At 37.3% G+C, this 12,281-nt stretch overlaps 2 protein-coding genes across 4 annotated transcripts in view; both read right to left on the bottom strand.

The window, feature by feature from the left end:
* The window catches only part of LOC134288996 (uncharacterized), a 251,220-nt gene extending 249,081 nt beyond the window's left edge, over nucleotides 1–2,139 (bottom strand). For all 3 annotated transcript variants that reach the window (XM_062854981.1, XM_062854982.1, XM_062854980.1), the window contains exon 1: nucleotides 1,990–2,139. The gene's annotated coding sequence lies outside the window, so the exon portion shown is untranslated. The remainder of the gene's footprint in view (nucleotides 1–1,989) is intronic.
* The window catches only part of LOC134288988 (uncharacterized), a 277,839-nt gene that overhangs the window by 193,955 nt on the left and 71,603 nt on the right, over nucleotides 1–12,281 (bottom strand). The gene's annotated exons all lie outside the window — the stretch shown is intronic.

Raw genomic sequence — 12,281 nt, 5'->3', positions numbered from 1 at the left:
TACCGAGTAGTCAGCAGCTCAAAAACCCAGTAAAAAAGTACCGACTTTGATAACGTGTAGGGTAAGAAATCAAACTTTGAACTAGTCAAATTGTAATCTTAATTTGAACCATTTCGAAATTCATTAAAACGACGTATTTTTTAGGCAAATATTGTCCCGAAAAAGATGTTAAACAGCTTTCCGTAATATAACTTGATAACATGGACTTTCGCGTTTTCGTCATGGAAAACAGGCAACTGAAAAATCACTGTGATTTCACCCATTTCCCCCCAGAGAAAGCACATTTTCGGTGCACTCGTACAGCTCATACATTGTATCACACGCAATATGTGAACACGTCAAATGAAAGCTTATTTATCGTAGAATCTGCATTTGAGAGGCTCTCTTTGATCACGTTCTCTTTCAATTATTGCAATGTAATGGTACACTTTTCAACTATTTTTGCAGTACAAATCAAAAAACGATTGTTTTGACCATCGTTCAATGCAAGGAGACAATCATAATACAAATAAACAGCTGAGATATTAACGAAAGAGAGGGAAACCAAAGAGAGCCTCTCTTCTGCAGATAGGACCTTTAGGCATGTTTGGCCTGATTTGTAATCTAAATTTGAACTAGTAAACGGGGGATGAGCTTCCAGTGTTGGCCTGTAGATTGCGCTAGTGGTTACTTTGTTTACTCTTGAGGGATGAACAATTCCAAATTTAATTTCCGAATTCCTAAAGAATTTCGAACATTCTGAGTTGAAATTCCACTGCCTAATGATAAATAGGTATGAGAATTAGCAGATTCATGTGATTTTTAATTGTTTAGCATGGAATTGGCTGTTTTGTGAGTTGCTCGAGCTGCTGCCGCCAGTAGTTCAAATTAAGATTAAAATTGGTTCAAATTATGATTACGATGGTTCAAATTAAGATTAAAATCATTGTTGATGAAAAATCGAATATTTCAATGAAATTCGGTGCAAATACAAACTTTTTACCATTTAACAGAAAGCTTATAGCCGTGGCTTTCATGTACATACGATTTTGCCGTAGTAAATTATTTCCATGTGGGAGAAAAAATCACTTAAAATTTGCACTGCTTCAGAAAGCCGCAATTTGGTTCAAATTTTGATTACCTACCCTATCACATCTCTGATCGAGATGTTATGATTCTGGAGTTCTATTTGAATAGTTCTCAACAGCAAACTTGAATACGATCAATTCCAATCGTAATTCAGAAATGGACGCTTGCCGTATTAGAACTTCTGAATAAAATCATGACCAAAAATATGTAGTGGTCTGCTTTTGCATTATTATTTAAAGCACATTGTATTGATTAAAAACGATAATAATACTAGTACAAGATAAATCAGCTTAGAGCAGAAAATCTCAAAAATAAAGACAAAATTATTCTAGTATATTTAAGTATGCATGTAATAAATGTGTCGGCAAGCATTTTCCATCTGTTGATTCATCGCTGTGTAGCCAAATTATTGTATCACACAGAACAAAATCAATAAATCATTGATACCGAAGTAATTACCCGGCTGCATTAAAAATATCTAAATAGCCATGACACTTGATTTCTAAAGGATAAGCAAAGGATTAAATTGTTGTTGTATTTTGTGAGCAGAATCACTTTCAGGTGTTAACTTCAGCCGCGTTTCACAAACTATAATTGCTGACATTATTCTCTTTTGTTTTTTTTTTTCTAAAATACACCAGAAATGCTTACACTACTATACTGTAAGGCATAGAGCTACATATCGTATTTCAGAATGTTTCGATTCAAAGGGGAAGTGAAACATTCACTGGATTCGATATTTTTAGCTCCGTCTTCTCGATTGCTCATATGTGTTAGTTGAAAAATGTAGATTTGCAGATTTTCATATCCAAGTTGTTATACATCGTATTTTTTATGATTATGTCGAACTAATCACAAGCAAATGCGATCCATATGTCACTTTAAAATTTACATATTCTTAAGCTTAATGTATAATTTCACCTCACATTGCCTTTAAAAGCACACATAGAAAGTGGATCACTGTGCAAAATTTCAATTCTGATGAAAAAAGGACTGTATATACACGTGCTCTCAGTGATTGTTTTTACTAGACTGAATGCGCTTCACCAAAGGCGAAGGTAAAGAAAATCTTTGTTTCGTCATAACCACTCACGTCATCATACGGCACTTTCGATTCGTGCTCTCGGAAAAGCGGAACAGCGATGATTACTACTGTGGAAAACTCGGAGGGTGGAATCAACTCAACACCAGATCAGTATATGTGTACAAGAGAGTGAATTGTGAGAAATGCGCACCTTCTGTCTTTTCTGCTAATGTCGACATCAGTAAAGCTAGTATGACACTCTTTGACCAATGCCAAATATTTGACCACTTTTGACAGTTAAATTTTGACCAAGGTGTACCTGGCAAACAAAAACATTTGTCACTCTCGAAAAACGAATAAGGACAAACAGAACCAAACAACCTGCCAAAATTTATCTGTCAAAAGTGGTCAAATATTTGGCGTCTGGGCAAAGAGTGTAATAGCACCCTCAGTACACAAGGCCTGAAGTACACAGGGTCAAATATTTGGCAAGGAAAGAACGATCAAAAATGTTTTCCTTATTTTCAGTACAGTACTTGAGTAATATGAAAAATAAAGCTAATGTTAGCAATCAAAAAAGGTTTTTGTGGGGGCCCCAAAAATGTGGGGGCCGGGGGGCATCCTATGAAATTTTGAAATTTAGAGTACAAAATGGGGATAAGAAAAACAAAACATCCAAAAGCTTGGATGACCATATAACTTGACAAAAACCTTTTTGTAAGATAATATCCTTACGAGTTGATTAATGACTGATAAGCAAATAGCATTGGACAAATCTGGCTGAGACATCGATTTTTGTGAATCGATTCGAATCGGATCAGCAGAATCGATTCACCGATTTAATCGAATGCTTTGAATCGATGTTTTTACATCGATTCGATATTATTAAATATTGACACATTCTACGGGCCCCGTATCATCAATACCAATTTTTCAAAGTTGAGTTATGGCATATTTGACATTTTTATCACATTCTACATTACTTTTGTCATCCAAAAATGTATTCGACATGATATTAGTGTTACGATAAATATAAATTGAATGACGATTAAGATTAACATTAAAATCGTGATTTTAAGTCTTTTAGGCACACTTTTCATCCAAACTATCGTATTTTAAACACCAACACACTGATTTTTCAAAAGTCTTCCATCATTTGTAGATAAATGTATGTAGATTTTTTTGCATAAAAAGATTTTTAATCGGAAGACTTTACAACTCTGAAATATGGCTGATCATAGTATGGGTTTTTATTGCGTTGTAACGTCACGAAAAATCAACATTTTTAAATTTTATTCAAATACGGAAAACGTTACAAATATGAGATTTTGTATGCTCTTTGTACTCGAAAAGACCTTTCAAATGAGATTAAAAAAAAGAAAATCGGTTCACGGAAGCCTGAGTTTCACCTGGTTGAAGTTTGCGTTGTAACGTCACGAAAAAAAGTTCTGTGGAAAAGACCAAATCTTTCTGGCTTGGACGGCTTCTGAATTGGACAAACGTAGTTCTATATTCAAAACAGTTTCGTTCTCGTTGTGTATGAGCTCTTTTTCGAGATACCGTTTATAAATTGCGTACCATTGCCGGTTAATAAACTACGTAGACTTTTGAAGGACGGGGAGATGGTGTTTGGCCAAAATCTACTATGTAATTGTACTGCGATATTGTAATTTTTTTTAATCGTAATCTAGTACCACGCAATCCGAAAATTTCTGTGATATGAGTGGCCAACAGACGAAACACTAACGAAATTACAAAGTTATTAAGTTGGTCAAAGACTTACAGTTGATGGATAGTTTGAGAGAGAACTTACAAATTTTAAATTTCATACATCTCAGGATCCCTTTTACATAGAAATACGATTCATTCGGCAAAGTTGTTTGGTAAGTAATGGACTTGCAGTTGATTTACCAATAGATGCGAGATTTTGCCACTAGAAGACGTTAGTTTCCATTTTGCAAAAGCAGGCAAGGGATTAGAATTTCTTGAAAAGTATTCTACAAGCTGGAACTTTTTTCACTTAGGACATATTGTATTCAAATCAAATTGTAATCAAAGATCAATATATAATTCTTAACTTTTAAAATTTTTTGATTCACTTATTCCTTAGATATAAGACTTAATAGAACACAGTCAAAAATATTATTTTTAAGCACAATCTTTGTGTAGAGCTAACCAATCAAGTCAATCAAATTGTAGATATTACAGATAACAAGATGAGGAACTATCAGTCAAAATTTGAGAATTTTTGATATATTTTATAAAAAGTTTCGACTTGTTGAATGTGTTTTGGGTAATTAATAAAAATGGCATGCTTTTGAAAACTGAAACCACCACTGTGTGGCAGAAATTAATAACATACGGCTATTAAACTGAAAGTCTAGTGATCTACCAAACAACTATAATGAAGCAACCATCTTTCCAATTAATCACGATCCTGAGATAAGTAAAACTAAAAATGCGTATGCCCTCTAGCGCCTCCTAGTGGAAGGATTTGAAATCATACGGCCAATCAATTGAAAGTTATTGACCAGCCAAACAATTTTGTCGAGGACACCAACTGTCTAAATTTTAGGATCTTGAAATATATGGGATGGATATTACGTCAGTGTTACATCTATTTTTGATATAACAAGAATCACCGACAAACAGACGTAACACCTACGAAATTGAAACTCATATGTATCTCGGGACTCTAATTACTTAGACTTTAGACTTTTAGAATGTTGATGTCTTTGGAAAAGTTGTTTATCTTGTCCAGAATTTTCAGTTTAAAAGCCGTTTGGTTCAAGTTTCTAACTGACTAGTGGTAGTTGAAATTTTGAAAAATAGTGCACTTTATATTTATTCAAAAAATATTCAACATGTTGTAACTTCTTATAAAGTGCCCAAAGATTTTGCCAAAAAATAGTTTCTCAACTAATCAAAATTTGTTGAAAACTTTTTGAGAAATTCTAAATTATTGTAAACTTTTAATAAGCGTCTCCCAGTGTGTCTGAATCTCACATTCAATAGTAAATCAGCTGTAAATTTTTGACTTATTAAACAATTTTACCGAAGACACTAACTCTTTGAGTAATTATGACTCTGACATATATATGATGGATTTTTTTTGTCAGAATTAGGTCTATTTGTCTCTGGAATCACATAAATTGATGCCCCAAAGTGGTATTCAGATCCTCAGGTATGTCTTTGGTTCAATAACTGCTCGCACATCTTAAAGCGTTTTTAATTGAATCAATGACATTGCATAAATTATTGAAAAAATGTTTAATTCGACGGCGTGATTAGTTTTATGCTGCAAAATCTAAATATCTGGCGGTGCGAAGTATTGGATATCAACGGTTTAGTCTTTGGGACAATATTAGATGAATATGGGTGGTACTAGGCCGAAGATGGGTACCATTAACCTTCATGAAGGAGTTTTCATACTGCTGATAGCAATAACTTAGCCCTCCGAGCCATTTATCACAAAACGGATTTTTAATAGAATTCTGATTAAAAAATGATGTGCATTTTCGTGACGTTACAACGCGAGCAGAACCCTGTTTGAAACTGAACGTTGTAACGTCACGAAATGTAAAAGTCGATTATCCAAAAAACGAATCCGAAATGTAAATGTTTTATTTCACTGCATTGAAGAACAAACCAATAAATTTTAATGGTGGGAGAAATTTTCAGTTTAAAATACAAATCCGAGCAAATTTTTCAAGATGTTGGTTGCGCGGTAGAGGGGGTCGAATTCTAGCGCTTTGTAACGTCACGCTACTAATACGCATTTTAAACAATTTTTTCTAAACTAAATGTTAAACAGGTCAAACATATCGAAAATTTTACAAGGAATCTGAATATGATAAAATATTTTGAGGTTTACAGTCGTTTTTATGAATTAAAGTACAAAATCTGACTACGGATGCGTAGAAACGTTGTAACGTCACGGTAGAATGTGCCTTATCTCGACGGCGTGATGAGTTATATGCTGAAAAATTTAAATATCTGGCGGTGGAATATAACGGATCTCAGCGCGCTAGTCTTTGGAACAAGACTAGAAGAATATGGGTGATACTAAACCAAATATGGGTGCCGGTGTCATTAACCTTCATGAAGGAGTATTCATACTATCGATAGCAATAACTTGGCCCTCCGAGCCATTTATCACAAAACGGATTTTCAATAGAATAAAGTTCCCTTTGAAGCAGTGAAGATAATGCAATGATATATTCACAAATTCGGGTAAATTTAGCTGATTTTTCTGATTCTAACATGATGTGCATTTTCGTGACGTTACAACGCGAGCAGAACCCTGTTTGAAACTGAACGGGCGTTGTAACGTCACGAAATGTAAAAGTCGATCATTCAAAAACAAATCCGAAATTTAAATGTTTTATTCCATTGAATTGAAGAACAAACCAATAAATTTCAATGGTGAAAAAAAAAATTCAGAATAACATAAAAATCCGAGCAGATTTTTTAAGATGTTGGTAGCGCGTTAGAGAGGGTCGGATTCTAGCGCGTTGTAACGTCACGCTACAAATACGCATTTTAAACACGTTTTTCTAATGAAAACTAAATGTTCAATAGGTGAAATATATCAGAAATTTTACAAGGAATCCGAATATGAAAAAATATTTCGCGGTTTACGCTCGTTTTCATGAGTTATAGAGGAAAATCTGACTACGAATGCGTCAAAACGTTGTGACGTCACGGTAGAATGTGTCTATTACAAAACTATAGAATGATTCGTTAGCTGCATGTAGTTCATGTTCATGGTATGTTCTATTTGTCTAAATAAATTTAATATCAAAATTAAAGTCCAAAATTTCGCGACCCTGATTTAAAAATGGATATAACGTTAAGTCAGTGCATTCTGAAAAAATATAATATAATATTTAAATCGATAGAAAAATCCTGAGATTCCCCAGAACTCTGAAAAGTATTCCCATATAGTACTGCGATGAATTCCCGCGGACTGCTGAGAGAAATTTCCCCAGAATCTTTAAAGAGACTCCTCCAGAATTCTGAAAGGAGTCCTCAAGAATTATGAGAGAGATTTCTTCAGAATACTGAAAATGAATACATCAGAATCCTGAGCGACAATGTCTAGACAAGAAAGCAAGACTCTTCTGGTATCTTGGTAGGAATTCTCTCTAAATTCTATCAAGGATTTTCCTAGAAACGTGAGAGAGATTACTCCATATCTATGGAACGGATTTTCTCAAAGTCCCGAGGGGAATTCTCCCAGAATCCTGTGATAGATTGTCATAGAATCTTAAAAGAAACTTTCCCTTGGAATTCTCCCAAAATCTTCCAGAATCTAAAGAGGAATAATCCCAGAATCATAAATAGGATAATCCCAAAATCCTAACATGAATTCTCCCAGAATCCTGAGAGGAATTCCAAGAGCTTCCATATTCTCGAGATAAATTGATCTAGAATATACTGAGAAAGATTCTCCTAAAAAAATATATTTTTGGACTTCTAAGATGAAGATGAAAATTAAAAGAAATGACCCAGAACCCTGAAAAGGGTAGCTTCTGAGAAGGATTCTCTGGAGTTCTGTGAGGCATTCCCACATAAAACAGAAAAATTACCGCTGATTCTTGAAAGACATTCCCCCAGAATCATTGAAAGGAATCTCCTAAGCTCCTGAAAGAGATTGTCCCCGAACTCTGAGAGCGATTTATCTAGAATCAGTGCTGCAATTTTTCGACAGGCTTTTATGATAGCGATATTTTGCTTTTTTCATTTTCCCCGTTTTGGTTTTCCTGTCAATGTTGCTTTCCGATCAGCAACACGGGAGCGAAATGAAATAGGTACTCACACTCGCACGCAGCGTGCTGAAAGCGAGAGCTGACAGGGCTAAATTTCCATTCAATTTTCTATAGTTAAGTGTTTTCACCCGTGGTAGCGTATAGGGCACTCACTCTCACAAGTCACCGCTTGAGACGAATGGCCTTTCAGCATGAGTAGTGTGTGGATGATAGGGAATTGATCTTGTTGGGTCGCTCACGAATGGAGCTCTCGGACTCTGTCAGTTCTCACATCGAGGAACTGAAAACGACCGCCGCAGTCATTCATTATCGGCTAAAAAACAGGCACTGAGACTGATATTTTGCAGGACTGTCTAGAATACTTCAAATTATTACACCAGAATCTCAAGAAAATCTTCCCATAAGGTACACCGGGGCAAGTTGAAACGGGTGGGGCAAAATGAAACGCGAAATTTTGAAATAGATTTCAATACAATTTGGATTTTTTTTTTCTTTCCCCAAATGATTGTTTGAATCAAAACCTATATGTTATGACATTCAAGCTGTTCATTATCATTGGATAACATCTTATTAAGCCGCTGTTTCAACTTCCCCTGGTGTACCTTAATCTTGTCAGGGATTTCCCTGATTTCTAATCCTGAAAGGGATTACTGGGAGCAACTGCTCCAGGATATAGAAAAAAGAACTCTACAGGGATTCTCGTAGAATGCAGTGAAGGACTTCTACCAAACCCTAAAAGGAATCACAAAATCTATGAGAGGAATTCTCCAAAATCTAAATTTCTCTGGAGAATTATGCCCAGAACCTCGTGAAAGATTGTTCAAGAATTAATAATTTGAAGAAAAAAATGCCCTAAAATCTTGAAAAATATAGCCCCAGAACCCCAAGGATTTCTCCAGAATCATGAGACAAATTCTCCAGAATCCAGACGGGGATTACCCCAGAAAGCCGAATTTTAGAGAACCTTGAGGAGAGTACCCGCAAAATACTTATTGATATTCCTCCAGAATCTTAGATGGATCTTACGCAGAATCCTGTGTGGGATTCCCACAGAATCCAAAATTCCCCCGAAATTCTGAGAGAAATTTCGCCACAATTCTGAGTGTAATTCTCCAAGAAGTCTGAGACAAGGTCTGAGACGAGTTCCTGAAAATACTTAAAAAGATTTCCTCAGAATTCTGAGTGGGATTCTAAGTAAGGGTCTTCCAGAATCCTTAAATACCCCAAAATCCTGAAATGAATTCCTTTAGAATCCAGAGATTCTCACGAATTCTGATATGTATTCCTATATAATGCTGCTAAAATTCCTTCAGAATTGTTAAGGGGACTCTTCCATAATTATGTGAGAGATTCCTTCAAAATGCTGTAGATTATCACGCCAGCATCCTGAGAGACCTTATCTTAGAATAGAGAGAAGGACTCTTCAAATAGGAATTCTCCATGAATTCTATTAAAGATTTCCCTAGAATCCTGGAAGAGATTACTCCAGTTTTCTGAGAAGGATTATCTCATAACCTTTAGAGTAATTCTTCCAGGATTCTGAGGGATTTCTTCAGATTCCCGAGATGGATTCTCCCTGTATCCTGTGATAGCTTGCCTCAGAATACTGAAAAGTTTTTCATTGAAATTCTCCGAGAATGCTTAGATTCTCCTAGAATCCTGAGAGAAATTCTAGATTATATAGACCCTCGGTTTAATGTACTTCGATGTTATGTACATTTAACCTAGTTTTTATGTGCATTTTTTTTAATGGTAAAATACTGAAGTACATTCTGAAAAAGAAAAGTTGAATATGTTTGAATCGAAAGAGTATTCAGCAAAACATGCTGAGGGTAATGGGTTCAATTTTCGGTCGGTCCGGGAGTTTTGCGTAATGAAAATTCCCTTGCCATAATGCAAAATGAACGAAAACATTCCTCCCGATTCCCTCAGGCCGTTGGCCTTAATCTCGGCACGGTCTTTCCGGCTTCGTCCTGGGTCGTGCCGATTCCGTCAACGGAGGAAGACAACTGATGAGCAGACTGCAACCAGCAACGCCCGCTGGTCCCCGCCGGTCAAGTACCGGCCTAAACTGGCATCATCCATCAATGCACCGTTCCCGAGCTGCCCCGCAGGCGGAAGCAGGCCACACGGTAGTGCAGGCCAAACCAACGATGAAGCTGCAACAGTGAGTACAGTGCCTTCCATAGTCTCGCTTACACGCCACACCGCCTTGTACAACCCACACCCACACGCCGTACTAGAAAGTTTCAATAAGTGTTTAGGAACGCGAACATTCATAGTGTTTTCATACGTTGCCGCGAAGTTCCTCCAATTACCATTAAGGAGTATGCCGGTCCTAAGACCCAACTCGAGGAGTCTCATGCTCTAAGCTTGTCTGGGAGAAATTTGGGAGCCACAGTGGCTGCGGAGCAACCCTGTAAGTCTCCATAGTCTCTATTGGCGACCAACGTAAATTTCGCGAAAGGTAATCGGAGGATCGTGTAGTATGAAAATTTAAGGATTTTCCAACGGGAGGTGGCAGGGATCTCTGCTAAGCACGAATGCCTGAAACCACATAGGGGAACCAACGTATTTTGGACACAGCGTTACGCCAATACATGTTTGACACATCCATTTGTTTTTGCCGTAAGTGTCCAAAAAATATTGGCGCGTCGCTGTGTCCAAAATATATTCGTTTCCCTTCTAAAAGCAAACCCGATTAGGACGTCGGCCTACCACGAAGCCGACGACCCCTTCCTGGCTCTCTGCTGAATATGATTTTAGCTTGTCGTTCCTCCGGCATACGAGCTACGTGCCCAGCCCATCGCAGCCTGCCGTGTTTTATTCGCTTCACTATATCCTTCTATTTATATACTTGATACAATTCGATGTTCATGCTACGCCGCCAGATGCCATCCTCCAGTTTACCGCCGAGTATTGTTCGCAGCACTTTACGTTCGAAGACTCCAAAGGCTCTTCGATCAGCTCCTCTCAACGTCCACGATTCATGGCCGTATAAGGCGACCAGAAGAATCAGAGTCTTGTACAACGCGAGTTTTGTCTTCGTTTGCTGCCTACGGGACTTCAGCTGGTTTCGCAAACCGGAAAAGGCCCGATTGGCAGCTGCAATTCGTCTTTTCACCTCGCTGGTAACATCATTATCGCACGTTACTAGAGTACCAAGCAGTGCCTTAGATTTTCACAAAATATTCATGATCAACGAATATGAATTTGTTCCAGTGTAAGCTGATATTTATTTTTCTGCTGTTCATGATTCCCACACCACTGGTCACCGCGGTAGTAAAGTTCATCATGTTCACCTGATTGACAGATGAACTTAATTTTCTGTACGAATGAATACGACTTCAAGTGGTAGTCAATAACACAGCTGTCACAGCTGCTAAGATTTTCAATGCTGGACCCATTGAAATTCATTGGTGTTTTGATTTTCATGGGCTGTCGTGATTTATTTCACCGACTGCAGGACAGACTGCCGAAGTGCCAAGGACTTCCAGCTACAGCTATCAAGGATTCGAGCTGCATAACTGGAGTTGATTTCTTCGTACGCCAATGAAGCAGTACCTATAGCGAACTAGTTTCATGGAATAAATGACAAAAAAGTGGAAATTGTTCAGTATGACAGTGCACATAAATATGTATATATTGCCTTCCTTTTTGCCAGAATGTTACGGATAAAAATGTACAACTCAGTAACAAATTTTGAAAACGACGTATAATCAATGCTATACCATTGATTATACGTCGTTTTCAAAATTTGTTACTGAATTAAGCTCAAACTATGTGCCTTTTGAGTAGTGTTAAATTTGTGTTGTAAAATATTTACCTTTTATATGCACGCTGAGTATGCGCTACGCCAGTGATTCGAGACAGTGATCAGCCAACGCACAAAGCGAGGTCAATAATATTACCTTTTTATTTCTGAAATTACGTCACAAATGAGATAGAGCCTACTTTTGGACTAGATATGTTGTATTTGTGCTTGCCCAGTTAGTCACTTGCGGCTTTCTTTGCTTTGCTTTTCAGTCCTGAGCACCTATGGTGGTGCAGAGGGCCGAATCAAAAGATCTACATCCTGGGTGTTTGCCTGCCATCGCCTTGACCTGTGGACAGGCTCAATTTTTGTCGACTTCCTTTATTTCGTTGTTGAGGTTGTATGTGGCCAACGAACCTCCACTTTCGCTCCCGAATTTCTGTCGGGAAGACCTGCAGCCGTTGAGTGTTCTCCACTGATACACATCAGGTTCCACTGAAGGCTTTTCTCGCCAAAATTTTGCCTACTTGGAGTAGAAGATGCTCATGTTGATTTCAATACCATTCCAGAATATTTAATTTTTTACGTTAATTGCGATTTTTCACTCTCGCTCTCACAAGTATAAGGAAAATGATCCATGTGAATTTCTGATAATCTTCGGTGT

The sequence above is a fragment of the Aedes albopictus genome, chromosome 2, assembly GCF_035046485.1.
Source record: "Aedes albopictus strain Foshan chromosome 2, AalbF5, whole genome shotgun sequence".
Taxonomy (NCBI): domain Eukaryota; kingdom Metazoa; phylum Arthropoda; class Insecta; order Diptera; family Culicidae; genus Aedes; species Aedes albopictus.
Note: the sequence above shows the minus strand (reverse complement) of the source record. Positions and strands in the feature narration are given on the sequence as shown.